Source organism: Arvicanthis niloticus, chromosome 20, assembly GCF_011762505.2.
Source record: "Arvicanthis niloticus isolate mArvNil1 chromosome 20, mArvNil1.pat.X, whole genome shotgun sequence".
NCBI classification, from domain to species: Eukaryota; Metazoa; Chordata; class Mammalia; order Rodentia; family Muridae; genus Arvicanthis; species Arvicanthis niloticus.
This window is the reverse complement of record NC_047677.1, coordinates 11,602,305-11,615,917: the sequence shown is the minus strand read 5'-3', so window position 1 is coordinate 11,615,917 and position 13,613 is coordinate 11,602,305. Positions and strand designations below refer to the sequence as shown.

The 13,613-nt window shown below is 35.8% G+C and overlaps 1 non-coding gene across 1 annotated transcript; it reads right to left on the bottom strand.

Moving 5' to 3' along the window:
- Positions 1-12,965: 12,965 nt before the first annotated feature.
- On the bottom strand, positions 12,966-13,097 carry LOC117725020 (small nucleolar RNA SNORA17). Its single transcript, XR_004608887.1, has one exon. It is a non-coding gene; the product is annotated as a small nucleolar RNA SNORA17 (small nucleolar RNA).
- Positions 13,098-13,613: the final 516 nt, after the last annotated feature.

Here is a 13,613-nt window from a genome sequence, read left to right as displayed (position 1 = left end):
ATGGATTTTATATAACACTTTCAAGCATGTGCATAGTTGATCACATGCATGTTTCCTTAATGTTAATTTATTTCTCTTCACTCATGCTTATTCCTCTTGCATGAAATAAATCCTCATTCTACTTTCATGTCCTGAAATCATCTGATACCATCCTTCCAAAGACATTTTTGCAACTTTCACAAGGTGTGGTGTGGTATTGTATACAAATTTCCTTAAATTGAAACATTCTATCCTATCCTGAAAGGAACATCTTACAGTTTAGAAGCTAAGTAAAAGGCTTAGGATGAAAGCAACTCACAAGTCTCATAAAGTTCTAGAAAGTTATGAGATTTACAAGTGTTCTTTCCCACCTCACAAAATGTTATATAAGCAGTAAGTGATGATGGGGAATAAGCACCTTCCATTCTTTTTAGCTTTTTACATATCATGCAAAAGAGTTCCAGGAATGCAGGTCCTGTAAACTGTCTCATGGTCTCATGTTTTTTTCAGTGGTGAGGCTGTCTTTGAGTCATCCATGCTTCTGGAAGTAACTCTTAACAATACTCAATAAACTTACTAGCTTAATAAGTTAGATATGGGTGGAATCATTCATTTTTGGTTTTAGAGGATCTAAGTTATCATACAGAAATATAAATACAAAAGTCATGAGGAAGAAGAAAAAGTAAACTTAAAAGAGTATTATAATTGTATTAATCAGGTTTTCATTGCTATTACAAAATACCTGAAGCAGATTCTTTTGAAGAAAGAAGTTTAGTTAGCCACTTTGGGATGTCCAAAATCATGAAAGGGATAATAGGAGATGCTTGTTTCTACATTTTTGGAAGATGACCCACTAAATAAGTGGCAAAGCAAGGACCTAAACCCTGAAAATGAGTTGTGTAGAAGAAATGATATGGTTATTGCTGGCCATTGAGATATGCAGCTGAGCTTGATTCCTGCTTGTCAGAGGGACAATAATAATCTGGCTACCTGTTTCTGTGTTATAGGAGGGTGTGCTTCTTCCAAGCTATAGTAATAATTAACGATCCCTGGAGTTGATGAGGAAATTTACAACAAAGGCCAGGCTCTCTGTGATTGAAACAGCTTTTGAAAGAATCCTAATGTGCTCATTTTCTTTTATTTGGTATGGAGCGGTATAGTTCCTTGATAAATTAAACCTATAAAGTAACTATGGGACTGCCTTCCAACCACTAATGGATTAAAGAATGTTATCTCGCAACAAATATCAAAGGAGATAATAGTCAGGATGGAGAATCAGTTGTATGTTCTTTGATGTGGATGGTAAGATGTGACTGAGCTCAGCTGGAAGACTTGCCTACTAGGGAGGAATTACAGCAGGGAAAGTCCATGCTGTTACTTGGCTGTGTTAACCTCTGCTTTGAAAAATAGAAAAAAAAAAAAAAAAAAAAAAAAAAAACCTTTCTGATGAAGGTTTTGCTTTGCTGTTTCTCACATCTAGCAGATATGAGGCAACGAGATGCAAGTTAGATATAGACTAAAGATCCTTTTCTGGGATCTAAAATGTTAGAACCCATGGGAAGCATCAGATAATGAAGAAGAAAAACCAGGTGAGGGTAATATAAGAAAACCATGGCTCTAACCTTTAATACAGAGAAAAGGGAAATTTATGAATGAGCATGCTGATGGAGCTTTAATGGTCTGTTGGAAAGGACCACTGTGGTCAGGAATATTGTCTCTTAACTGCCTCTGAAGAATTTTGAAGTAAGAAATATCCTCTCACTTGTGAGGCTTTAGAGCATAGGAGTAGACGGGATCAGTCTGGGTGCTGTTGAAAGAAAAATATTAAGTAGTATAACTACCCATCCCTGCACGCTACAATGGCTGCGTAACGTGAAGCACTATGAGGGAAGTTAAGCCCTGATTGACTGATTTATATGAATCATTAGTAACAGTTGGTTATTGCTGTCTGCAATTCTCCATTTTAGATACTAAAAAATGATAGAAGGACAAATAATTTGGTATGACAGGGTCAGTGTTTTATGCCCAGCTCACCAAGTCATGTAGGACTTTGTTCACAGAAGAGTTAAAAGGGACCTTAGGTCTAATGTGGGGCTTCAGTGGATTTGCTGAATCTTAAAGTGAGACATGATATTTATGTGGAAAGAGAGGTTCCAGGAAAAGTGAATGACTCTGACTATTGTATAAATTGGGTGCACAAACTTTTAATTCAGGGCCAGATGGCTTAGTTGGTAAAAGTATTTGCTGCCAAGCCGGATGACATGAGTTTGGTCTCTAGAGTCTATATGATAGAAATCAGGACTCAGCTTCTTTATGTTTTTTTCTAATATCCATATTTACATGTAATGCGATGTGTGTGTGTTCCATAAATATATATGGAATGGGGGGCATAAAAATATTACCAAAAATAAAAACTGTAAAATAATAAAGAAGGGATAATCAAAAAGACCAAGAAGACTAAATCTGCCCAGCCAGTGAAGGCAGAAGTGGCACAGTTTGAGTAGAGCCAAAGTTTCATGTAAGAAAATTACTAGAAAGCAAACAGTATCTTAGGGATCTTATTTCTATAAGGTGTTAAGGTCTGAAAAACAGTTATTGGGAGAAATGACCAAGCTTGTTTTACAGATGGTCCAGCCCCACCCATGCCTCTGTACCAACTTTTAAAATTATTATTAAAATACTGATACTAGTATTTCGCAGCACCCAAAACTAACACCCACTTACCCTGGAATGAATGGTGGACAACCTTCACAGACTTTACTCTAAAAATGTTTTCTTTATATTGTAACCTTTAGCATTTAGAGATTTGAAAAAAAGCATCAGAAATAACAGTAAAGATAGTAGTTATACAGAGTTAAATTACAGCAGTGTGGGTGTCAGTGCATGATCCCAGAAGCAAAAAGGGTTTTGGGTAAATATCAGTGCTAAGGATTAAAATACATCTCTACAAGTTGTTGGCCAGGGAGGTTTCCCAGGCTTCAACAACCTTAAACAACTCTTGATTGTATGTAAAAAGTCTGGGAATGAACAAGAAGCTGCCCTTTACTGTCAGAAAGGTACTATGTATGTTGGTGGGTAGCAGAAAAATATTAGTAAGAGTCCTACTTAGATACGTAACTTGGCTTCTGGTCTGCACCTCCATCAGAGGAGATCAATGTACCTGCCCCTCTTCCATACTCCACAGCCTGCCTGTCTTCCAGGAAGCCTGTCATAACTAGGTGACAGGAAGACTGCTCTAACCAGGATTTAGGAGGGCAGGGACACAGAACTCCCTACCCCAACCAGAGGTAGCACTACCTGCTTCCCAGGAGGCTGCTCTAACCCAGGTCACAGAGGCAGGCTCCAGTCAGAGACACCCATGCTGTTAAGACTGGAGATAACTGGAAAGCAAGCAGCAAGTGCAAGAACATAAACAACAGAAGCAAATGTAATTTGGTACCATCACAATACAAGTTTCCCCAACACAGCAAGCCCTGGAAACCATATCATACCTGAAAAGCAAGAATCTGATCTAGAATCCTATCTCATAAAAATTATAGAGGTCTTTAAAGAGGACATAAATAATTCACTTAAGGAAATACAGGCAAATAGGTAGAAACCCTTAAAGAAGAAACAAGTAAATCCTATAAAGAATTACAGGAAAACACAGTCCAAACAGTTGAAGGAATTGAACACAATGGTCCAAGACCTAAAGATGAAAATTGAAACAATAAAGAAGTCATAAATGGAGGGAACCCTGGATATGGAAAATGTAGGGAAGAGGTCAGAAGTTACAGATCCAGGCATCACGAACAGAAGACAAGAGATAGAAGAGAGAATCTCAGGTATAAAAGATGCCATAGAGGATACAGACACATGATCAAAGTAAACAGAAGTTGTAAAAAAAAAAAAAAAAAAAAAAAAAAAAAAACTCCTAACAAAACACATCTATGAAATTCAGGACACAATAAAAAGGCAAACCTAAGACTAATAGGAATAGAAGAGAGCTAAGATTCCCAGTCTAGAGAGCCAGAAAATATCTTCAACAAAATCTCAGAAGAAAACTTCCCTTACCTAAAGAAAGACATGGCCATAATGCAAAAGGAGCCTACAGAACACCAAATAGATTGAATTATAAAAGAATATCCACTTGTCACATAATAATGCACACTACAACAAAAGAATATTAAAAGCTATAAGAAAAAATGGCCATGTATCATATAAAGGCAGACCTATCAGAATTACGCTAAGCTTCTCAACAGAGACTCTAAAAGACAGAAGACATTAGACAGAGGTCACGTAGACCCTAAGAAAACCCAAATGCCAACCCAAGCTACTATACTAAACCAAGATATTCCATGACAAAACCAAATTTAAACAGTATCTTTCTACTCATCCATCCCTACAAAGGATAATAGAAGGAAATTCCAACACAAGGATGGTATTGACACCCAAGAAAACACAAGAAATTAATCATCTGACAACAAGCCCAAAAGAAGTGAATCATACCCACATAATACTACCTCCCACAACAAAAATAACAGGGACCAACAATTATTGGTCTTTACTATCTCTCAACATCAATAGGCTTAATTGCCCAATAAAAAGATATAGGCTAACAGGACTGGATGCAAAAAGAGGGCCCATCATTTTCCTGCATACAAGAAATGCACCTCAGTGACAAAGACAGACACTACCTTAGAGTAAAAGCTTGGAAAAAGTTTTACAAGCAAATAGTCCCAAGAAACAAGCTGGAGTAGCCATTTTAATATCCAATAAAATAGACTTTCAAACAAAAGTTATCAAAAGTTATACTCATCAAAGGAAAATTCAGCAAGATAAAGTCTCAATTTTGAACATTTATGGCCCAAATTCAAGGGCATCCACATTCATAAAACTTTACTAAATTTTACTAAAGTTTAAAACAGACACTGAACTTCACACAATAATAGTGGGAGACTTCCACTTCCCACTCTCACCAATGGACAGGTCATTGAAACAGAAACTAAGCAGAGTCACAGTGAAAATAATAGATGTTATGAACTAATAGATATTATATATTTATATATTAGCATATAAATATATATTTATATAATATATATTTAACAGATATATGCAGAATATTTCACCCTATCACAAAAGAATATACTTTCTTTTCAGCACTTTATGGTACTTTGTCCAAAATTGTTGGTATAATCAGTCACAAAAAAAGCCTCACCAGATACAAGAAGATTGAAATAATCCCATGTATTGTATCAGATCACCATGGGCTAAGGCTAGACTTCAACAACAACAAAAACAATAGAAAGATCAAATACTCATGGAAATTGAACAACTCTCTACTCAATGATAACTTGTTCGGGGAAGAAATAAAGACTTTCTAGAATTCAATATAAATGAAGACACATCATACTCAAATTTATGGTTACAATAAAAACAGTGTTGAGAGAAAAATTCATAACACTAAAAGCTTCATAAAGAAATTGGAAAGATCCTATACTAGCAACTTAACAAAACACCTGAAAGCTTTAGAAAAAAGAAGAAAACATACACAAGAAGAGTAGATAGAAGAAAATAATCAAACTCAGGGCAGAAATCAATTAATCACAAACAAAAAGAACAATACAAAGAATCAACAAACCTAACAGCTGATTCTTTCAGAAAATCAGCAAGATGGATAAAACATTAGCCAAACTAACTAAAGGACACACAAGCAGTATCCAAAGCAACACAATCAGAAATAAAAAAGGAGACATAACAGAAACCAAGAAAATTAAAAGAAATCATCAGGTCTTATTACAAAAGCCTACACTCATCAAAATTGGAAAATCTAGATGAAATGGATGATCTTCTAGACAAATACCACATACCAGGAACTTCTGGGGAAATCACCATCTCTTACTTAAAGCTGTACAACAAAGCAGTAGTGATAAAGACTGCATGGTATCGGTACAGAGACAGACAGATTGATCAATGGAATAGAAGTGAAGACCCAGAAATAAACCCACATATCTATGGACACTTGAACTTTGACAAAAAAGCCAAAATCATACAATGGAAAAAAGAAAGCATCTTCAACAAATTATGCTGGTCCAACTTCCAGTCTACATGTAGAAGAATGAAAATTGACTCATGTTTATCTCCTTGTTCAAAGCTCAAATCCAAGAGGATCAAGAACTCCAACATAAAACCAGACACACTGATTCTAATAGAAGAAAAAGTGGGAAAGAACATCAAATGCATGTCAAAGGGAAAATTTCCTGAACAGAACACAATGGCTCAGGCTCTAAGATCAACAATTCATAAATGGGGCTTCATGAAACAGAAAAGCTGCTGTGGGGCAAATGGTACCGTCAATAAAATAAAACAGCAACCTACAGATTGGGAAAAGATCTTCACTCTCCTTATATCCAAAATATATAAAGAATTCACGTTACACTCAAAAAACCATCCAAGTAAAAAATGGGGTATAGATCTAAACTCCTAGACAGAGAATTCTCAACAAAGGAATCTCTAATGGCTGAGAAGCACTTAAAGAAATGTTCAGCATTCTTAGTCATCAGGGAAATACAAATGAAAATGACCCAGAGCTTCCACCTTACATCAATCAGTATGGAAAAAAAAAAACCTAAGCAAGAGTACATGCTGGCAAGGATGTAGAGAAAGAGGAACACTTCTCCATTGCTGGTGGAATTGCAAACTGGTACAACCACTTTGGAAATCAAGCTGATGTTTCCTCAGAGAATTAGAAATACTTGCACCAGAAGGCCAAACTATACCAGTCCTGGACATATACCTGAAAGATGTTCCACCATACCACAAGGTCATGTGCTCCATTATGTTCATAGAAGCCTTATGTGTAATATCCAGAAGCTTAAAACAACCCAGATGTCCCTCAACAAAAGAAAGGATACAAAAAATGTGGTTCATTTACACAATAGAATATTACACAGCTAAGGCAAATGTATGGAACTAGAGAATATCATCCTGAGTGATGTAACCCATATCCATGGACATGAATGGTATGTACTCACTGCTAAGTGAATATTTAAAATATCCCATCTTATAGAGACTGTAAAAGGACAATAATCACTTCATTCATATAGTGTTCATTCATATAGTGTTCATCTATTATATGTTCTACATTTCAGGACACTGTGAGCTCAAATTGTACTTCAGTGTTTAGCCAAAATAATTATGGGTTTATTTGCAAACGTTTCTATTTTATCTAGTCAGATATGTCTCACATTTGTACTGGAAAGAAAAATATGTTAATCTATGCCATGGGAAATTGTCATGTATGTATAGTGTGTCCTTGAATCTCTAAATATTCATAAGTAGCAAATACATGATGTATACAAAAGTGATGGTTGCATGATTATTATTGGATGTTAGGGTAGAAATGATGTTTAAAAGCTGGCCCAAGCTGAAGCTATTAATATCTTACAATATTCAAGTCTGGCAGTGGTGGCGCACGCCTTTAATCTCAGTACTTGGGAGGCAGAGGCAGGTGGATTTCTGAGTTTGAGGCCAGCCTGGTCTACAGAGTGAGTTCCAGGACAGCCAGGGCTACTCAGAAAAACCCTATCTCAAAACAAAAAAAAAAAAATGGAAGATAAACTATGAACATGTACTCTGCAATCTGAGATTTTGATCAGTTTCCTATCTGTTCTTTAATTGATATGGATTGCTATAAAGCAAAATTTTAATCTTAATAACATATACTACCATTTATGATAATATTAATCATGGTATTGGTGATTTGTTTTTCTTTTTCTGATCTCAGACAAGAACATTGTACATCTAAAGGCATTAAAAATACTGATAATGCATTGGAAACTGATGTTCAACTACTTTTGCCTTAAATGTCATGATAACAACCATGATGCTTCTATGCTGTGTTGTCTAGATATACTAGTTGTAAGATCACAAAAACTTCTTTCTTTTCTCTGTTTAGTGAACATATCTACCTTGTCATATTTAGGTCTTACAAAATTTTAGCTCCATCAAGTTATCGTTAGAGGAACTATTTGAAAAGTGGCAACTGGTCTGTGATGAGGAGCCAAACTTAGTATCATTGTTTAATGTGGGTAGATGTGTAGCATCTAGGTGTTCAAATTTTCTTCCATATAACTTGGATAATTAGACTCAGAGAGGAAATTTATACATCTAATGTGAAAATTCAAATGATTGGCTTACTGTCTTTCTTAAATAGCAGAGATTACATGTATTAGTATTACCTTATTGTAGAAAACAAACAAGCAAAATTTGATAATTGCAAAGTGCTTTCTGAAACTGGAAATGTCCCATTTCTAACTAATAAAGGTAACAGTGGGCCCAACTGTGACTATTCTTTTCAAAATTCACTTTGCAAAGTATATCCAGATAAATTCTGTAAAGTTTATGCAAAGTGATACTTTGTACTATCATAGGGATACTTAATGGTTTGTTCATATCGAACCTGTTGCACATAATTTTACCTATAGAGAATTGAAATAGATCCTTCAATTGACAGGTTTTCATTATGTTGTATAAAATTATTCTTTTAACATGAACATCTTACCCAGTCCAACTAGGATTTAATTTGGGTATTTAAATGCTTTTCAGTATCAGGGATTTGGTTCATAATTCTATATCAAGCTACTACTTATTGTGTGAAACTTGTATTAATTGTCTTATTAATTGTTTATATTACTCTCCATAATTACAACCTTTTGGAGAGCACAAAAAAAACTTTTCTTTCTTTTTTGTTCTGAATAGGCCTTAATATTTTATGTAGGTATTAAGTAATTGAACACAGAAATGTATTCATACTACATAATAAAGCAATAATTGAAAACTATTTTCCAGGAATTTAACATTTAGGATGAGATATATTCTCCTTCTTTGTATGTAGATTTTATATTCTTACAATAGAGTCTGCAGTTACATCCTTTTGAACACTCACAAGCTCATATCAAACTTTTTTGAGTGTATGGATATGAAACTTACTAATAAGTATATTCATGCGATTATATTTTCATCATATTACATAAAATTTTGAAGTCTAACTGTGTGAAAACTATACTACCTGGTTTAAACAAAATCTCTATTCGCTACTTAAATCTCTCTAAAGAGTCATATCATGAGGTCTTCGAAAGGGTGACAAGGATAATTTCAGTTTCTCAGAGTAACTTGGAAAAGTTAAAACAAATAACTGATCACTATTTTATAAGATACCTGATAACTTGGAATTCATTATTTTTCTTTATAGTCCTTTTTGATTATTATTATATTTTTATTACTTGAAACAATTTTTAAATTTAAATATATTTTGATCATATGTTTCCCCTTCCCCAACTTTGATGTGATAGTTTTTTATTTTACATTATTATTATTGCTATATTTGAAATAATGAATGAATGAATGAATGAATCAACACCTAGCTACTAGCATAAAGTTTAGCACTTAGCCCTATTGGGAGCTGATAGTTTTCTCCAATAGAGTGACACAAGGTATATCCATACCAAGACAGGCTTGATGTTCAGGAGACATTTACCAACATAGATTAAACTCCACTGTATATATGTTTGTGGTGTGTGTGTGTGTGTGTGTGTGTGTGTGTGTGTATTTGTGAGTTATATTTTATTTGGTTATGGTTTGATGGCGTTTGTTTTTTTTTTTTCTCTCTTTGATGTATATTTTTTCAATTTGTTTTCTTGGTTTGGGGTGCTTTTGTTGTTATTTCGGGTTTTTGTTTTTGCAAAAAAAATTAACTTGGAGTGGGTAGGGAATGGAAGAAGATTAAAGGGATTTTAGATTTTGTCAAAGGCTTTTTCAGCATCTAAAGAGATGGTCATGTGAATTTTTTACTTCCAGCTTTTTTATGGTAGATTACATTGATAGATTATCAATGAACCATCCCTGCATTTCTGGGATGATGCCTACTTGATCATAATAGATGATGTTTTTATGTGTTCTTGGATTTGTTTGTATTTTATTGGGTATTTTGCATCAATGTTTATAATGGAAATTGACCCAAAATTTTCTTTCTTTGTTGAGTCTTTGTGTGATTTATATAATTTAGGTATGACAGTGACTGTGGCCTCATAGACCAAGTTTGTCAATGTTCCTTCTGTTTCTATTTTGTGGAATAGGTTGAAGAGTATTGGGATTATTTCTTTGAAGTCTGGTAAAATTGTGTAAAACCCTGGGATTTTGTTTGTTTGAGAGGGTTAATTACTGTTTCTAGTTCCTTAGGGGTTATAGGATTATTTAGATAGTTTACTAATCTTGATTAATTGTGGTAAGTGGTATCTATGTAGATAATCCTCTATTTTGTATAGATCTTTGAATTTTGTAGGGTTCGGGGTTTTAAATAAGACCTAAGGATTCTTCGTATTTCCTCAGTGTGTACCTTCCTTATGTGACTCTTCATTTCTAATTTTATTTAGATACTGTCTCTCTGCATTTTTGTACGTTTGGGTAATTGTTTATTTTGCTAATTTTCCCAAAGGGACAACACTTTGGTTTGTTGATTCTTTGTATTATTTTTTTGTTTGTAATTAATTGATTTTAGCCCCTACTTTATTATTTGTGTCTTTTACGAATATGTGTGCACTTGAATTTGTTGCATAGATATTCAGAATTGCAATGTCATCTTGGTGATTTTTTCCTTTGATGTGTATGAAGTCTGTTTGATTAATTTTTGTTAAAAATATATTTTATTAAATATTAGGATAGTTACTTCAGTTTGCTTCTTGGATCTGTTGCTTTGAAATTTTTCTAGCCCTTTACTCTGAGGTAGTGTCTATCTTTGTTCTGGGGTATGTTTCTTGTATGCCGCAGAAAGATGGACCCTGATTTTTTAATCCATTCTGTTATTCTATGTCTTCTATTGGGGAATTTAGTCCATTGATGTTGAGAGATATTAATGTCCAGTGTTATTTGGACATTAATTGTTAATTCCTGTTATTTTTATATTGGTAGTGTTTGTGTGTATGTGTCTTTGTGTGCTTGCTTCCCTTATTTTGTTTTTGCTGATGTGTAATTATTTATTTTCTGTGTTTTCTTAGTTATAATTAACCTTTGTGTGTTAGAGTTTTCCCATAGCATTCTCTGTATGGCTGGATTCATAGAGAGACATTTTTCATATTTGTTTTTGTCTTAGAATATTGTGATTTCTCTATCTATGTTGATTGAGAGGTTTGCTGGGTATAGTATTTTAGGTTCTTAGAGGCTACAAGACATCTGTACAGGCACTTCTAGCTATTAGAGTCACTTTGAAAAGCTGGGTATAATGTTGATAGGTCTACCTTTGTAGGTTTCTCAGATTTGCAGCTGCTAATTCTTTCTTCTGTAGATTTTGTGCTTTGATTATTATGTGGAGGGAGGATTTTCTTTTCTGTTCCAATTTAATTGGTGTTCTATAAGCTTCCTGTATGTTTATAGTCATCACTTTTTAGGTTGGGGAAATTTTCTTCTATGATTTTGTTGAAAATATTTTCTGGCTTTTGGATTTGAGCCTCTTCACCTTATATTCTTCTTCTTCCTCCTCCTTCACAGACAATGATGATGACATCACTACTACTACTGAACAGCAGACAAAAGGCAGGGCCAGCTCTCCTGCACTTATGACATTAGGGCCTTGCTCACTCACAACTCCTGCAATGTATGGGGCCCTTGTTCTCCCAAGTACTACAGCTGGCTAAGAGTAGGGTCAGTCTCCTGCTGTCATGCCTACAGGACCAGATCTCCCATGATGCCCTTGTGAGGGATAGAGTCAGTTCTGCAAAGCCCTCATAGAGCAACATATCCCCAGATGGCAATCCAGACCAGAGACATCTGCCTGGCTTTCGTGGTAACAGACCTCCACTGCTGCTGGGCCTTGGACCCAGACATGTCCGTTGGTGAGATCACTGGCCAGGAGTCCACCATGGTCTCAGGTATCATCACCAGATACTCACATCAGGCTATTTCTCACTACCCTCCAATTTTCAGTTATGCCTCTCTTAGTTGAGCCCTCATCCTTCAGTTTTTATTTCTTCACTACTTACTTGCTCCTCTTAGTGCTGCCCAGAGCCTCTGAGTGTTGGGAGTCATCTTAGAAATGGTTGCAATGAGAAGAATATAGCCCTCCTGCAATGCCTAAAACCTGAGATTAAGGATGGCATTGAGCAACTCAATCCGGCCACTACCTGGTTACAGCTACAGACACTTCAGATAGAGGATGAGAATAATTTTGGTGTGGCTGTCCAGGAAAAGGTGTTTGAGCTGATGACCAGCCTTCGTACCAAGCTGGAAGACTTCCACACCCAGATCTCTAAGTACTTCTCCAAGAGGGTTGATGTAGTGGCCAAAGCAGCCAAACTTAGGTTATTATTGGCATCTGGTGCATGAGCTCGACGAGGCAGAGTATCAGGAGATCCATCTGATGGTCATAAAGATCCGTATGCTTATGCTGTGTTATATGACATCATCTTGAAGAACTTTGACAAGCTCAAGAAGCCCCGTGGAGAAACAAAGGGAATGATCTACTCACCCCACCCCCTCTCATTTATGATGGGTATAGCAGAAACCTTCCTGCTCTTCACCAGGAATTTTATACTATATCCAGTCTTCCTCCTGCTGGGGTTTCTCCCTCACTCTGCCTCCCAAACACAATAAATACATAGTTGCCCACCAAAAATAAAAGTGGTCTCGGGAATGCTATGCTTGGTTCCTCATTATGGCATCAGATTGGTGGTCATCTGAGACTAGCTCCCTGTCTGGGCTCCATAACAACCATCTGATGGTCTTCTCTGGCTTACTTCTTACCTGGCCCACCCAAGTGTCCCTTGCCTGGGTTGTGTGTCTCAGGCTCACTCTAGCCCAAGGCCTGCTGTCCCAGGTGGGGTTCTTCTAGTCTCTGGATTGCTCAGTGTCCAGGATTTTCTCAAGCCAAATCATAGTAGTGTCACTCTAGCTGCCGGTCCAGGCCAGCAGTATCTGGATTGGTGCTCACTTCAAGCTTGCTTTTTTTCCCAGAAAGTGGTAGGCTACTAATCATTCAGATATTCATAGTTCAGAACACTGAGCAGAGACACAGGCTCCCCCTTCTCTTCCATCTACTGATGCACATGAGACACAGCAGCCACACCTGCAACACCTCTAGGGGAAGGACATATGAATTTTTAAATTCATTGTGGAATTCAATTTAAAAGTATTTCATTGGAGGTTTTGCATTATGTTTTTGGTGTGTCCTTATCTGGTTTTTGTATCAAGCTAATAATGACTTCATAGAATGAGGTTGGACGTTTACTTTATCTTTCTGTTTTATCAAATAGTTTGAGTAAAACTGGTGCTGTTCGCTTGATCTGGGAAAATTAAGTAGTGAATATATCTGATACTGGATGTTCATTCAGTAGAATTTTTTTTCACTTCTTCAATCACATTGCTTACACTTGTACTCATGCTTCTGAACATACAATACCCCATTGAACATACAAATGAACCAGAAGGGCTTTGGTAGTTTGGAGCCTGTTGTATAAGATTAATTTTAATTCTTTTGGGTTATAATTGTACATTAGGTTCATGTTCTTTTCTTACATTGTTATTGTAGATGCACATTAATTATTCACGTGTTTTCTCTGATTTATCTTGTAGGTTAGAGCAAAGTATACCATCAGAACACTTCA